Source organism: Hylobates moloch, unplaced genomic scaffold, assembly GCF_009828535.3.
Source record: "Hylobates moloch isolate HMO894 unplaced genomic scaffold, HMol_V3 SCAFFOLD_15, whole genome shotgun sequence".
NCBI classification, from domain to species: Eukaryota; Metazoa; Chordata; class Mammalia; order Primates; family Hylobatidae; genus Hylobates; species Hylobates moloch.
The window spans coordinates 84,600,781-84,616,301 of record NW_026652290.1 but is presented as its reverse complement, the minus strand read 5'-3'; the positions used below and the strand labels follow the sequence as shown (position 1 = coordinate 84,616,301).

General features: G+C 41.4%; 1 protein-coding gene across 4 annotated transcripts in view; it reads right to left on the bottom strand.

Annotated features, from left to right (window-relative positions):
• The window catches only part of SLC8A1 (solute carrier family 8 member A1), a 343,373-nt gene extending 328,291 nt beyond the window's left edge, over positions 1-15,082 (bottom strand). For 2 of the 4 annotated variants that reach the window (XM_032177402.2, XM_032177407.2), the window contains exon 1: positions 14,855-15,082. The gene's annotated coding sequence lies outside the window, so the exon portion shown is untranslated. Of the gene's footprint in view, positions 1-13,534; positions 13,577-14,438; positions 14,613-14,854 lie in introns of those variants that run through there. The other 2 variants (XM_032177405.2, XM_032177404.2) reach the window with 2 other exon arrangements.
• Between the last annotated feature and the right edge of the window lie 439 nt (positions 15,083-15,521).

Sequence of the window (15,521 nt, the reverse complement as noted above, 5' to 3'; positions counted from 1 at the left end):
GCTTGTTTTATCTGCTCTGTTAAGAGGGCCCTAACACTTTGGACATACTCAAGGAAGTAAATCTTCCCATCCTTCCAATACAATTAAAAGACACATATTCAAACACAACAAAAATCACCTTCATTATAGAGGCCCTATAGAAGGGAAAGAACACCAAGCATTTAAATTTAAATATTAATCTGCATGCTAACATTTAAATATGGGTAGAAAGGAGAAAGCTGGAAAAGAGAGAGTCTTTCGACAGAAAATAAATAAAAAAGAATGCAGAAGGAAGATGCTCTGATAATCTTGGGCCCCATGTGAAGTTAGGCAGGTTTGTCCTCTAATTCATTATGCCAGAGCCACAGAGCAGGGTTTAAGGGCCCTACTCAGGGCACTGATGAAATAATGACTGAAATCATTGACTGAGCATCTACTTGTCCCAGGTACTGTGCTAATTACTTTGTATTCACTGTCCCTGACTTTTCTGACAATACTACCAGGAGATATTATCATTCCCATTTTACAAACGGGAAAAATAAATGGTTCATGAAGGTAAGCTGGCTAGAGTCATATAGACTTAAGTGACAGAACTAGAATTTTAATTCAGGCATTTTGCATTAAACTATAACGATTTCCAAAATGGCAGGCACTTTTTATTTTCACGACAATAAGTTAACAATGTTTTCTGGGGACAAAGAGCTCAAGATTTAGGTACTTAAGCTCCCATGCTGCCCCTTCTTCCCACCTGCATAAATGTGTGTAGGTTGCATTAGCTCATCAAGGAGCCTCACATGTTTCCACTCCTGCCTGATGCCTTCCCACTCCCCAAGTAAGTTTTGTAAGCACTTCTATTCATCACATAGCAAGGGAAAGATGATCCATGTGGAGGATCATCAGCTGAAGACAGAGGTCTGAAATCACTCCAAACTCACGTAGTAAACTCAAGGTTTTTCCATTTGGTCAGGAGAAAAGCAAATGGAGAAAGAATCCCTAGCAGTAAGCAAGCAAAACTAAAATAAAAGAGGGGAATGGATAATGAATGGAAGCCAGGGAGAATGATATAGAATTTTGCTATAACAAGTAGGTTAACACTTTGCTCTAATAACAATAATTCAGTAATTTTTTAAAAAGAATTTCACTGCAGCTCAAAAATTTACTGTCTTGGGGGTCATTTTTTTTTTTTTTTTAACATCTTAAATTTAAGCCGATAAGTAATCCAAAGAAATGCAAAAACAACACATTCGTTTATGGTTTTATCTGCCAAGCTTTTCTTAGCCACTCATATATGCCAGACACTGTGTTTCAAAGATAAATAAAACATATCTCCAAAGGAGCTTGTATTCTAGTGGGGCACTGCCAGAGTCAAGGAGTGAGTCCCTTCTGTGGAAACCAGGACCCTTCCATTACTAGAGATTCACTGAAGAGACTTTCCTGGCATCGGAACAGTGACACTGAGCACTGAAGTGGACTACCTAGTCCCCAGGTTAACGTACCTTGGGTCTTGAGTTAACAAACCCAGCATTCTAGAAATCTCGGACTGCTCAGACTGTGGTCCTGCAAGCTAGAGATTTCAACTATAATGAGCTCCCAGAGGCAGGGCCTTGGACTCTGTAAATCTTTCAGAAGCCTCCTGATAGACATTGGTAATTCTTTTACATGATAATTGTTCACCACTAACCCTGAAGAGAAACAGCAGCCTTTCCTTGATGTTCGACCTTACACACTGAAAAAGAATGAGGTCATATACATGCTTTTATATCTAGGTCACCAAAAAGGATTTTCTACCTAAAAATATTTCCCCAAGAGCTGGTTGACATTTAATCTTAAAAATCTGTATATATAGTGAGCCTTTCCTATGTTTCTAGTTCTGGAGGGAATGAACCCTTCATTTATTCATCAAGCCTCTATGGAGTAGCTTCTATGTGCAAAGCACCATAACAGACACTACAGGGATTGCAAATATGATTGACACATGGTCCCTGTACTTACTAAATTTACAGTCTGCAAGCGACAGTTACCAATGACCATTAATACTAGGAAGAATTGACAAAATTCCATAAAAGGAAGGCATGGGAAGGATGACAATGGCTAGAGAATGTGAGAGGACATTCTAAAAGGAAGAAATGATATGGACAAAGGCATAGAGCAGTGATTCCCCAACTTCAGTTCACCTAAGAATCACCTGGGAAACTAATTAAAATGCAGTTAACTGGGCCCTATCATCAGATACAGTTGAGGAATTTCCAAATTTGAATTTTAACAACAATCCCAGGCGACTGTGATGTAGGTGGTCTTGGACCACCCTTTGCGAAGTGTAAGGCAGAAAGAGCAGAACTGAGTAGAAGCACAGAAACGGCACACAGGGCATGGGGCTTGTTTAGCAAACGGACTGGAAGTACGTGCCTGAAAATCAGAAAATAGCGTTTGTTCTAATATCAGTAAGATGTTGATGTTAAGTAATATGTCAGCTGTGCTTTCCCTCTCACAGACTGGGTCTCCGGGCAGGATCAAAATATGAAGCCTCTTAGTGAATATGTGTCCAGGAGGTGGGGGACTAGAGGGCAGAGGAGGACTGATCTTAATAGGAGATAAGAGGGGCCCCAAAAGGGAGATTAAAGCTCTGGAGTTAATATAAAGTTCCTACTTCACGATGTTGCTGCAGGTGTTTTGTCTTCTCTAAGAAGAGACAAGAAAGGATTGCTAGGTCACTACATTGGCAGGTGACAAAGACTTAGGATAAAGGGACATCTTCAGAGACCTATTCGGTTTCTATACCCAAGCCCTAAGTAGAGGTAGAAAACATGCAGAAGCATGAACCCCAAAATGAAGTACTGGGTAGTAAGGAAAGCTGTGCTCTTCAAATGACAGGTGCTTTAGGGGGCAGCCCCTACTCTCTTTCTTCATTTCAACTCAAGAATGAATCTCTGTGGTCAGTCTTTTTTTTCCAGTCTGCCTCTTGGAACAGGGGATGTTTAATATAGAATCCAATTTCAAGTTGAATGATAGTCAATCCAGCAAGATTTTTTTCTTTTTACTTTTTTAATCTTTTTTAACGAGGTAAATGCTGGTTGTGTGAGCAGAGGCTGGTGAATTTCATCAGCTTTTTCCGTGAGTCATTAGGATTCATCTTCAAGTAGATAGCATTTCAGAAGACAGAATCCTATCAACTTGAGGTTTGTAAGTCTTACATTTTCCTGCATAGTTTCAAATTACAGTCCTTGAAAGAATAAGCCGTTCTTGAAAAGAGTGGAAGTAGGAAGTAAAAAGAAACATATTTTAAAAAGTCAAGGTGATGGGTGCTCACATAAGGGTGACTCTCCATCAGTACTGTATGCTACAATTTTCTAAAGTTCCTGACAATATACTCAGTGACAAGGTTCTAACACCAAGTGTCTATTTACATATTACAATATTGTATATTATATATTACATAATACACTTTAAAAACGAAAATCACCTTAGAAAGAAACTAGTCAAATCTTATTATTTAGAGGACTAAAGGGAGTGTTGGTGACATGGGAAAACAGAACATTCTTACAGAAATCTAGTAGAGAAATACACGGTTTTTCTCTACTACCTAGGGCATCTAGTGAATATGTTCTTTAAACCAATCTTATATACCTGTGTTTGAAAAATTATTAAAATTGGCTTAAGTGGTATGGTTTTAACGTTAGTAACTATGCTGACATTGCTAGATTATTGTCTTTTGGTGATAGATGAGGATTATAACAGATGTGAACTTATCTATCACAAAGGTGGTCCTAAAAGCAGCCATTGAAAAAGGTAGAGAAAAAAGTCACTGGGGGAAGAAATGCTATTTAATAATTTAATTAGCAATTGAAGATAATTTCTATCTATGAAGCCTTTGCTAATGCAACAATTATTTTCATCAATATCAATGATTAATAAGAGAACATTCATTCATTAAAAAAATCAAATGTCTTTTATGTATATAGCAAAGTGCGAGGCATTGGGGCTAGAACCATGAGACAGACAGACGTACTCTCTCTCCTTATGGAACTTATTGTCTAGCTGGGAAGACAGATGACAGCTGTTCATTTAAATTACGACCCAAAATCCACAATTACATCCATCACATAAACAGAACCAATGGCAAAAACCAAAATGATTATCTCAATAGACACAGAAAAGGCATTTGATAAAATTCAACATCGCTTCATGTTAAAAACTCTCAGTAAACTAGGTATTGATGGGACATCTCGAAATAATAAGAGCTGTTTATGGCAAACCAATAGCCAATATCACACTGAATGGGCAAAAGCTGGAAGCATTCCCTTTGAAAACCGGCACAAGACAAGGATGCCTTCTCTCACCACTGCTGTTCAACATTGTATTGGAAGTTCTGGCCAGGGCAATCAGGCAAGAGACAGAAAAAAAGGGTATTCAAATAGGAAAAGAGGAAGTCAGATTGCCTCTCTTTGCAGATGACATAATCCTATATTTAGAAAACCCCAGTGTCTCAGCCCAAAAACTCCTTAAGCTGATAAGCAACTTCAGCAGTCTCAGGAAACAAAATTGATGTGCAAATATCCCAAGCATTCCTATACACCAACAATAGAAAAGCAGACAGCCAAATCATGAATGAACTTCCATTCATAATTGCTACAAAAATAATAAAATACCTGGGAATATAGCTTACAAGGGACGTGAGGGACCTCTCCAAGGAGAGCTACAAACCACTGCTCAAGGAAATAAGGGAGGACACAAATGGAAAAACATTCCATGTTCATGGATAGGAAGAATCAATATTGTGAAAGCAATTTATAGATCCAATGCTATTCCCATCAAACTACCATTGACTTTCTTCACAGAATTAGAAAAAAAAAACTACTTTAAGTTTCATATCAAACAAAAAAAGAGGCTGTATAGCCAAGACAATCCTAAGCAAAAAGAACAAAGCTGGGGGCATCACACTACCTGACTTCAAACTATACTACCACAAGACTACAGTAACCAAAACAGTATGGTACTGGTACCAGAACAGACATATAGACCAATAGAACAGAACAGAGACCTCATAAATAACACTACACATCTACAACCATCTAATCTTCTACAAACCTGACAAAAACCAGCAATGGGGAAAGGATTCTCTACTTAATAAATGGTGCTGGGAAAGCTGGCTAGCCATATGCAGAAAACTGAAGCTGGACCCCTTCCCTACACCTTATACAAAAATTAACTCAAGGTGGACTGAAGATTTAAATGCAAAACTAAAAACCATAAAAATCCTAGAAGAAAACCTAGGCAATACCATTCAGGGCATGGGTATGGGCAAAGACTTCATGACTACATCACCAAAAGCAATTGCAACAAAAGCCAAAATTGACAAATGGGATGTAATTAAACCAAAGAGCTTCTGCATAGCAAAAGAAACTAGCATCAGAGTGAACAGGCAACCTACAGAATGGGAGAAAAATTTTGCAATCTACCCAATCTGACAAAGGTCTAATATCTGGAATCTACAAGGAACTTAAATTTACAAAAAAAAAAAAAAAAAACCATCAAAAAGTGGACAAAGGATATGAACAGACACTTCTCAAAAGAAGTCATTTATGCAGCCAACAAACATGAAAAAAAGCTCATCATCACTGATCATTAGAGAAATGCAAATCAAAACCACAATGAGATACCATCTCACACCAGTCAAAATGGCAATTATTAAAAAGTCAGGAAACAATAGATGCTGGTGAGGCTGTGGAGAAACAGAAACGCTTTTATACTGTTGATGGGATTATAAATTACTTCAACCATTGGGGAATACAGTGTGGCAATTCCTCAAGGATCTAGAACCAGAAATACCATTTGACCTAGCAATCCCATTACTGGGTAAATACCCAAAGGAACAGAAATCATTCTACTATAAAGACACATGTACATATATATGTATTGCAGCAATATTTATAATAGCAAAGACTTGGAACCAACCCAAATGCCCACCAATGAGAGACTAGATGAAGAAAATTTGGTACATATACACCATGGAATACTATGCAGCCATAAAAAGGAGTGAGATCATGTCCTTTGCAGTGACATGGATGAAGCTGGAAGCCATCATCCTCAGCAAACTAACATAGGAACAGAAAACCAAACATCACACGTTCTCACTCTTAAGTAGGAGTTGAACAATGCGAACACATGGACACAGGGAAGGGAACAACACACACTGGGGCCTTTTGAGGGGTCGGGAGCAAGGGGAGGGAGAACATTAGGACAAATACCTAACGCATGCAGAGCTTAAAACCTAGATGACAGGTTGATAGGTGCGGCATACCACCATGGCACATCTATACCTATGTAACAAACTGAACACTCTGCACATATATCCCAGAACTTAAAGTAAAAAAAGAAATCCATAATTATTAACTCGAATAAATGCTATGGAAGTAAAAATGTGACTCTATAAAAGTAAGTAACAGAGGACTTCACCCACCAGAGTATTAGAGAAGGTTCAGCTGAAAAATAACATCTAAGCTGAGATTTAAAAGACATTCTGCAGGAAACCAGCCAAAAGGTTGTTGAATTGTAAGGTCTCAGGTGGACACTTTTATAATTACCCTTCTCTGTAACAGGATTAGTCACAGACCTACCTTCTTAGATATGCTAGGGTATGAGATCATGTTTGGAAGAGACAAAAAGTAGCTTCTATAATTTATACAAGACTTTCTCTGAGGTCAGAGCCATGCAACCGCATTTAATTGCATTCTACCACACTTACAGGGTCAATGTGGTAGACGGAAGGTTCACTGGTCTAGGGACTAAAAGAAATGAGTGCTGGTCTCAGCTCTACTGACCAGTCATATGTCCTTGGAGAATTCATTTTCCCTCTCTCAGTATCATCTGTAAAACTGGAAAATTCTGCTAACAATCTGCAGCTATGATATTCTAATCCTACACTTTGGCCTTCAAGGTCATCTATAATATTACACCTGTCCATCTGTGCAGGTTTACTGTTAGTCAATATATCAGCTAGTAGTCAGCTGAGCTACTAAATGAAAATTACCCAAATATGTACCACATCATCCTTTCTAATGCTTTTATGGTTATCTTCCATGACCCATCTCAAATGTCAAATTTCCCTTATAAAACTAATTTGATTGCTAGGAAGGCCCTTAAATGTCATCTAGGCCAGGTACAGTAGTAGCTCATGACTATAATCCCAGCACTTTTTGGAGGCTGAGGAAGAATTGCTTGAGCCCAGGAGTTCAAGACCAGTCTGAGCAACATAGCAAGACCCCCATCTCTACAAAAATAAAATTAAAAAATTAGCCAGGCACAGTGGCATATGTCTGTGGTCCCAGCTACTCAGAAGGCTGGGCCAGGAGGATTACTCGGGCCTAGGAGGTAGAGACAGCAGTGAGCCACGATCATGCCACTGCACCCCAGCCTGGTGACAGAGTGAGACCCTGTTTAAAGAAAAGTAAAATAAAAAAGCCATCTGCCTCCCTAGCCCCCACCTTTCCCAATAAGAAAATTTGGGGCCTGATAACTGAAAGAGACATTTCAAAGCCACGTATCTCAGAAGTGATGGAGCTGGGCTCTAAAAATCTGTGAATTTCTAGGCCATTTCTCTTCACACTACACCAACACCAATTGCTAGGATTCCCCAAGCCCATCAATGTTGCATTTGTGTCTCTCATAATCTATACTGTGTGTGTCAAGAGTCGGCAAACTATGGTTAATGGGACATATTCAAACTGCTACCTGTTCTCGTAAGGCCCACAAAATTAAAATGTTTCTTGCCTTTTAAAATTACTGGAAAAAAAAGAATATTTCATGTGAAAATTATGTGATATTCAAATTTCAGTGTCCACAAATAACATTTTATGGAACACAGCCGTGCCCATTCATTTATATATCGTCTATGATTGCTTTCTTGCTATAACAGCAGAGTTGATAAATTATGACAGATCCTATAGTTCACAAAGCCAGAAATATTGACTATCTGGCCATTTAAAAAATCAGCCCTCTGATCTTTGGTATATGTCATTACGTGTGTAATTATCTTCCTTTACCTTCCTGTGGTAACTCCTTTACCACACCAATCAGTGTATTCACATGGGGGCACACAGGCAGGAACAAGGCTCTCTCACACCATTTATATCTTCAGTAATGAGCTAACAGTTACTGAGCACTCATGTGTCAGAAACTGTTCCAAATATTTTACTAACATTATTACTCCTCACAAAAAAACACAAGCCTTTTTAATATTTTTATTCCCATTGAATAGATGAAGAAAGTAAACACGGAGAAGGCTAATTAGCACAATGTCAAATATGCCACCTTTTGAATTCAAACGAATGTTATAACTATCATGTGTATGTCTGCTGACCTCAGAGACCTTCAGTCTGAGGACCCTAGAGTGGTTCATTTTGTTAGTCAGTATTCTCAAACTAGATGAAAAGTCATAGTTCCCTTTCCACCCTGAAGAATCCTTATTAGATATCCAGAAATTCCTGAGGCCCAGAAAACACAGGCAAATTTCTGGAGGCTTTCTACACAGGGAAAAAAAAGAAAAACAGGTAACTTGGATGGAATGATTTCAGAGTCATAGAACTGGATTCTACTATCTCCTGTTTCAGTCTTATAAAATCATTTAATTTTATACGGCCTCCATTTGCTTATTTGTAAAATATAAAAATAAACACAAAGCAAAACTAGGCGATGTCAGATGTCTCTTCCAGTGCTAGCCATGGTATGAAGCAACAGAAGGACTGATAAAGAGAAGCTCTTAAAAAGAACTTCTGACAGCTAGCTGCATGTCCAGGGGAAGAAAGGCAGACGGGGAGGAGTCAGGGGGAAAGAAGTACTGACTGCCCAACCCCGACTCACAAATTTCAGCTTTGGAGGGTCCATATCTCCTAACATTTGAAAGATCATTTTGGAAGAGTGACTTGAAACTTCTGAGAGACATTTGATGGGCACCTCTCCAAACTGTCTGATGCCACCCACAGTTGGGGCTCTAACACAGCCCCCAGAGGAAGTTAAAGCTTGGATGTACAGGAAGCAGTCTGATTCTCTCAACCTGCTACCAGGATGGGATGCTATTCATCGAGCACAGCAGAGAACCAAAGGGTGGCCCTGGGTCTTGAGCTTTGGGGGGAATAAATAAAAATCCCCTACCCTAGTAGAGGAAACAGAATCAACACCTTTAATAAAAGAACCAGTTAGCGAGTGGTCTGTCTCTTGCCTCACCTGTGACTGGTACAGCCTCTCTCCTCCAAGGCCACGCTCGAAGTTCATCCTACATTTTGGTTTCAAGTATAAAATGCATTTGTACAATGGCTTATGTCATTATTTGTTTCAGATCCCGTTGCTGTGGCATAGTCCTGACTGGGACACAGAACAGAATGAAAGGGTCTAGAAACTGCCCTAACATTTCTCCACGGTTACCCTGTCATAAATAAGCTGGGGCTCTTTGACATGTTTCAAAAGTGGCTAGGCCTTATTTGTTTTCAAAATCCTTTTCGCTCTTTCTGAATAAATTAAAATGCCTCCTCCTCCATGAAGCCATGTCCAATGTTCTCTTCTTCCTTTCAACTCCTTCAGCACTTTGCTCAGTTGCAGTGGAGTGATCTTTCTTGCTCAGCCTTGTACTTCAGTATATGTGTTCTAGACCATGGCATCCCTGGGAACAGAGAACAGTGTAGAGCATGGCTTTTGGAGAGCCTTCCTTATTAACCATTACTTGTTAGCCCTTGGCCAAAGTTATTTCACTGAACCATAGTCTTCATCCTTAAGTCAGAATAATGATGCTTCCTTACCCTGCAGGATACGCATAAGCATCCAATGAGAAAACGTGTATAAAGCATTCAGACTAGTCCCTGGCATATAAAAAGTGCTCAACAAATGTCACTAACTTTTCTTCATCATCTGCATTCTTTGAAAAGACAAGCACAGGGCCTTGTATACACTGAGTGCTCCATAAATATCATGGTGTGGTTGAAGTAAATTGCTGAATCACTACCTTGTTTGTTTGACTGGCTCTCACATTGGATCCAAACAGGAAATTATTAATTGTTCTCACTTACCATGAATGACATCAACAAAGTAATTACTCTTTCTGTCTTTTTTAAAAAATTAAGATGATCTTTAATATTTATATCTAGTTTCCTAGATCTATTACATGTACAAGAAACCATTTGTCTCAATTGGTATCACACTAGCATTTTCCAGGTTACGGGCATTAATACATATTGCAAAATGATAGAGTCGAATCTACTCAAGATTTTAAGGATATAATTTCACTCTAGGGAAAATATTTTGCCCATTCCTCAGAGGACTTAAATGGATAAATCTTCAAGAAAGTATCAAATTTTTATTACCCTTGTTGCTCTAGAAGCCAAATCTTGGAGAGTTTATCTTTGCCTTTGTCTGGCTACTCTCTATCCCTCCATCAATAGCCCCATTCCTGGGCACTCACATGCCCCCAAACTTCCCCACCAAAATGGCCCTCTGAGTGCACTAACTGGCCAGCAACCTAGTTTTAAACCTCTTTCACATTCTCTGCATTTTCCTGTGTTCCAGGCCCTCAGGACTTTGTCTGCCAGTTGACCTGATAAGCCAATCCAAGTTAAAAAAAAATGAACATATGCTAATGATTTGTGAGAATTAATGGTAGCTCCTTCTAGGATAATATTTCATTTTATTAGGGTCTACTAGATAGAATCCCTTTATTCAAATGAATGGTTCTAATTGTCAAAGTTTCAGATCCTATTTTGCCCAAGAAATAAATGCTTTGAACCTGGGAATGTTTTGCCCACCCTCAAATCACTGTATAAACTGCTGCCTGCAATGCACTTGCCCTTGATCACAAAAGCATTTTCTTTGCTTCAGCTGCCAGAGCTTTTCCTCTTCTACATGCTCCCCTCCCTCTACTGAAACTCACTAGGAAGTTTCAGATAAGGCGGAAATGTGATTCACTTAAACTTTTGTCTTGTTACTGTCTACACTCTTGGCTGGGCAGATCAAAGGACAATCACAAATGTAAGTTTAAAACACCTAGTGTTCAATATAGTCTCTGCAAAGAGAAACTACAAAAATCACTTGAGGCAGCAAAGACTATAAGCCACTGTCTTTTAAGTTAAATCAACACACTGGAAAATACATCAGAAAATGGACCGTTTGATTAATAAGTACTACTGAGAACCTAGTCATTGATTAGGTCTTCAAAATATGTATTGTGTAAAATGTATTTTGTAATGTATATGTGTGCATGGAGGACTGCGGATGGAGGGTGACAGAGTGGGGAGGCCGGGAGAGAAAGAGATTTTGGAAAAGGAAGAAAGAAAATCGAAAGTAATCCCACTGCACTTAATGAGGCCCCACTGGACGAGTCCTGAATCCAAATCCGAATCTCAAAGGCAGACGCTGGAAGCTCACATTCTCAGAATCTAGTCCATCCCAATGGGTCAGAAAACACCTGATATTTATTTCCTCTAAATCTCAGCTATATCTCTAGGGAACAGAAATACCTTCGTTTAAAAAGAAAAGTGGAAACAGCTAGTACAGAAATCCACTGGTTTTGTTAGCCACCGTTACTACCGAGAATTAGAGCCAAAGTGATAGACAGCTGAGGCAGCCATAAGTGATGTCAGATAGGATTCTGGAACCCAGAGAAAGTCAGGGAGAACGTTTGCCACAAGAGGGAGCAGTAGAATTTGGTCAGATGGGAGACCATTTGGTAGGGGTTATGATGAGGGGTCTATGAGGTATGGGAGGTTATGATGAAGGATTTAACTACAAGTATGGGTGATATTTGGATAATATTTTAGCAAAACACATTTATCCTTGGGGGCAAAAACAAAAAGATAAAGGGACCAGGAAGAGTAGAGAGATAATAGCATGTTGATTCCTAAATTCTTAGCAAATATGACAATTTAATGTTTACTTGAAAGCAACATACACACATACTACAAAAATACAAAACATGCAACATATGTGCTCTAACAGCCTCTTCTAGAGGCTGCATTTCTTTTTCCAGATTTAATTTATATTTCAGTTTGAATTTTGTTTATTGCCATGTTTTCAGGGCACTCTCCTTCTTACCTATATGCTATCCTCCCTGTACCTAAAAGGCATCAGGAAGAAAGAACTTGTCTCACTGAATTGCAACATTAAAAAAAAAAAAAAAAAAAAGAAAAACAGAGACATTAATGTCCCAAAATGCACTTACTTTGAGACAACCACATCTATGAGCTAAATGAATGCTGTGGCTTGCTTTTTAAAGGGGAATTGCAACTTCCTTGGATCTGCACAGCTTTTCTCATCATTTATTTTGTCAAAGAAATAGATTGAATACTAAGAGGAATCATGCATTTATTTTGCAAGTAAATAAAAGTCTATTTTTGCCCGGCAAAAGCATGTTAAACGTAGCTTTCTAACAGATGCTGAAGTTCTCTTGGAATATATTTTATTTTTTCAAAACACAGAAAGCTTAACAGAGCAATTAACATAATTCCTGCAAATAGTCCTATAGTTGTTACTGACTATACCTCACTTTCCTTTTGTAATTTTATTGGGAGTCGAAGCACTGTTACTCTCATGCTCTTTTCTTCCCCTGGTCAACAAAAGGGCTATCTAGTTCTTAATCTGAAACATTACAGTAGAAACCATTATATAATAACAATAATAAAGTAAATAGGTAAGTAGATACATAGAAAATAAGCCTTCATATTTTAGTTCATTACTCTCCTCTTTCAGCCCTGTTAGGCTTTCAAGACAGTAGATTAAGTCTGATTGTCATGACACTCTTACATCCTTTGTAGCCCTCTACAGCTCAACAATAAATAATGGTTTATCTCTGTTCAGTCCTTTTTGTTGCTGTTGTTTTTCTAGGAATTAATCATTTCTTTTTTTTTTTTTTTTTAAAGACAACAACCATTTTAAGGGGACAAAATCAGGGCTTCTTTTATAACAGGTGTGAGAAATCTTAGCTAAAGAGCCGTGAGATCCAAATGGAATTCTTCAAGCAGGCAGAATTTGTAAAATGAAAACCATTTAAGAGCACACATCTTGCTTCTTGATGAAATAAGTGGGTCCTCCCCCACCTTCTCACTCACAAGGCCCCAAAGATGGAGCTAGTTTTCCCTTCCTTCCTCCTGCTTTCACACCCGCCTAACCTCCCAATTAAGCAAGTTTAGCAAACCCAGGGAGCTCAGTCCAAGTAACACAGGATTTGAAAGAACCTAAAACCAACCATCCCTCTTCCGGCTTTGTCTTATTTGAAATGAATGAAACATCTAGATTCATTTTCCTTCCTTTTTTTTCTGACTCGCTGCAGGAGTAGCTTTGAGAGAGCAAGAGAAATGTGAGTGTGTGTGTGTGTGTGTGTGTGTGTGTGTGTGTGCACGCGCGCGCGCTGGTGGGGGCATGAGAAACAGAGGTATACTTTCAGAATTTTCTCCTGGTGGCTCCCTCTTTCCCCTGGGAAATCTTCGCACAAGTCTCAGATTGTGCATGTTCAACTGCTCATATCTGGAGATACTCCAGCAATGCCTTTAACCAGATCTGATCAGAAATCTCCACCTACCCAGCTACAGGCTCCTCCATGATCAGGACGCTTGTACTGTCTTCACCACATCTGTCATTTTTAAAAAAGCTTCTTCCACTACACCTCCCACTGATATCCTTTTTTCTCTTTTTAGTCTTTACACCTCCAGCAGGACAAAGTTTGTATTGTTATATTCACAACCACTAGTAGCTGACTAGCAGGAGAGAGAGAGAGCGGCTTCAGGAGAGCCAGGTTCGGGGACTTCAAAAGGATACCTAGTGCAAAGCATGACTTTCCAATGACTGCATACAACATGCACATTGCTCTCTTCTAAAAATGCTTTGTTAAATTTCATCACCCCGTTCTCAACTCAACCACTACCACTTTGGAGAGGGAAATACAAATTGCCAGCCCAAGCCATTCATCAAACAGCAACAGAATCCACGGGGTGGTGGGGGGGCAAGGGAGGTGGCGGGGGTGATGCAGGGGGTGGATTTAAAGAATCAAGCACGCACACATACTGTATTTTCAAGAGCATCGCCTGGGCGGATTTGGTTTCTTTGGCCGGCTGTCCAGCTATAAGACCGCCCTCTTCTTCATTAAGGAGGAGCCAAAAAGGATATCTTCACATCTCAGAACACAGACCATTTCCCCCAAGAGCCAGTAAAGCTCCAGAGGCAGAGAATGCAGCTGCAAAGTTCCCTTCCAATCTCTCGGGGAAAGATGCCTGTGTGTGCAGAATCCCCAAAGCACACCACGGCGCAGTGCCCAGAGACGTGGACCCTGCAGCCCACTCCCTGCTACCCCCTACATTTCTTCCTGGTCTGTCTCTGCCCCGCCACACCTCCCTCCTCTCCGCAGTCCGTGGTGAATGAGCACCCAACGCCCTCTGGAAAACAGGGGGCTCGGAAATGTGGCCTTGGGGAAAGACCCCAGGGATTACCGGGAGGAGGGATGTCCGCGGAGAAGAGTCCAGTGGGTGGGGACGCCTGGATCCCCAGCAGCGCTGCATTCGGGGTGGACTTAGCTCTTCGCGCCCTGTATCCTCAGAGCCCAGCGCGGTGCAGGGTGCAGCATCTCTCCTTAGCAGCCCTTTCTTCCTCCGGCAGCCTGCACTGGCAGGCAGGCACCCTCACGCCCAGACGCACCAGCCCGAGCAATTTCACTCTGGGAAGCGCGGACACCCAGAAAAATGTGCAGGCGCGCACACACCACATCACACACACACAAATACACACACAAATTTAGAAGCCGCTCGTCTGCCAAAGCAGAGGGAAGTGTAGCCTTATGAGCAGCAAATGGAAAATAGTTCTCGGTCTCTGACCAAATGCCTTCTGCCTGCCCATCATAAGATCCTACCTGGTTTGGGGAGTGTGAATGGATTCTTCCTCCGTTCCTCCACGCTAGTAGGAAATACGGCGCACTCCCTCCTTTTAAACAGCTCCCGATCAGGAAGAGGTCGCTCCCATTTTCTGTGGGAAGCACAAAGCAGGCGGCGGCGGCGGCGGGCTGACTCCCGTGCAGCGCCGGCGCGAGCAGGAGCGGCGGCAGCGGGCAGCGGTGCGCGCGGGCGGGAGGCAGGCGCGGAGGCCGGGAGGCTGGGAGGGCCGGGGCCCGGGCGGCGCGCGCGCTCCCCCTCCCTCCCGCGCACACTCGCCCGCCCGCCGCCCGCAGCCTCGCACTCGCTCACAAGCGCGCTCGGCCCCGCAGCCGCCGGGCGACCCGGGGCCCCCTGGGCGCCCCTCGGGCTCCCGGGGCGATCGCGTCGCCGGCGCGTTTCTGGAGCACCGAGCGGGTGGGGAGCCCTTCCAGCCTCCCAGTCTCTGCCGGCGAGCAGCTTTTTCGATTTCCTGCCGGCTCTCGGCCCCGCAGTGCGTTGTGGCCGCGCGCTAGCGCTGTCTCCCGCACCCAGCCCATCGATGACACGCGCACACAGGCGCTGCAACTTTTCTTTTGAACCCTCTTCGCCTCTTCCGCAGACAGAACTCTGACCCCCAATTCGCCTACCCGTTTCTCACCTCTGACT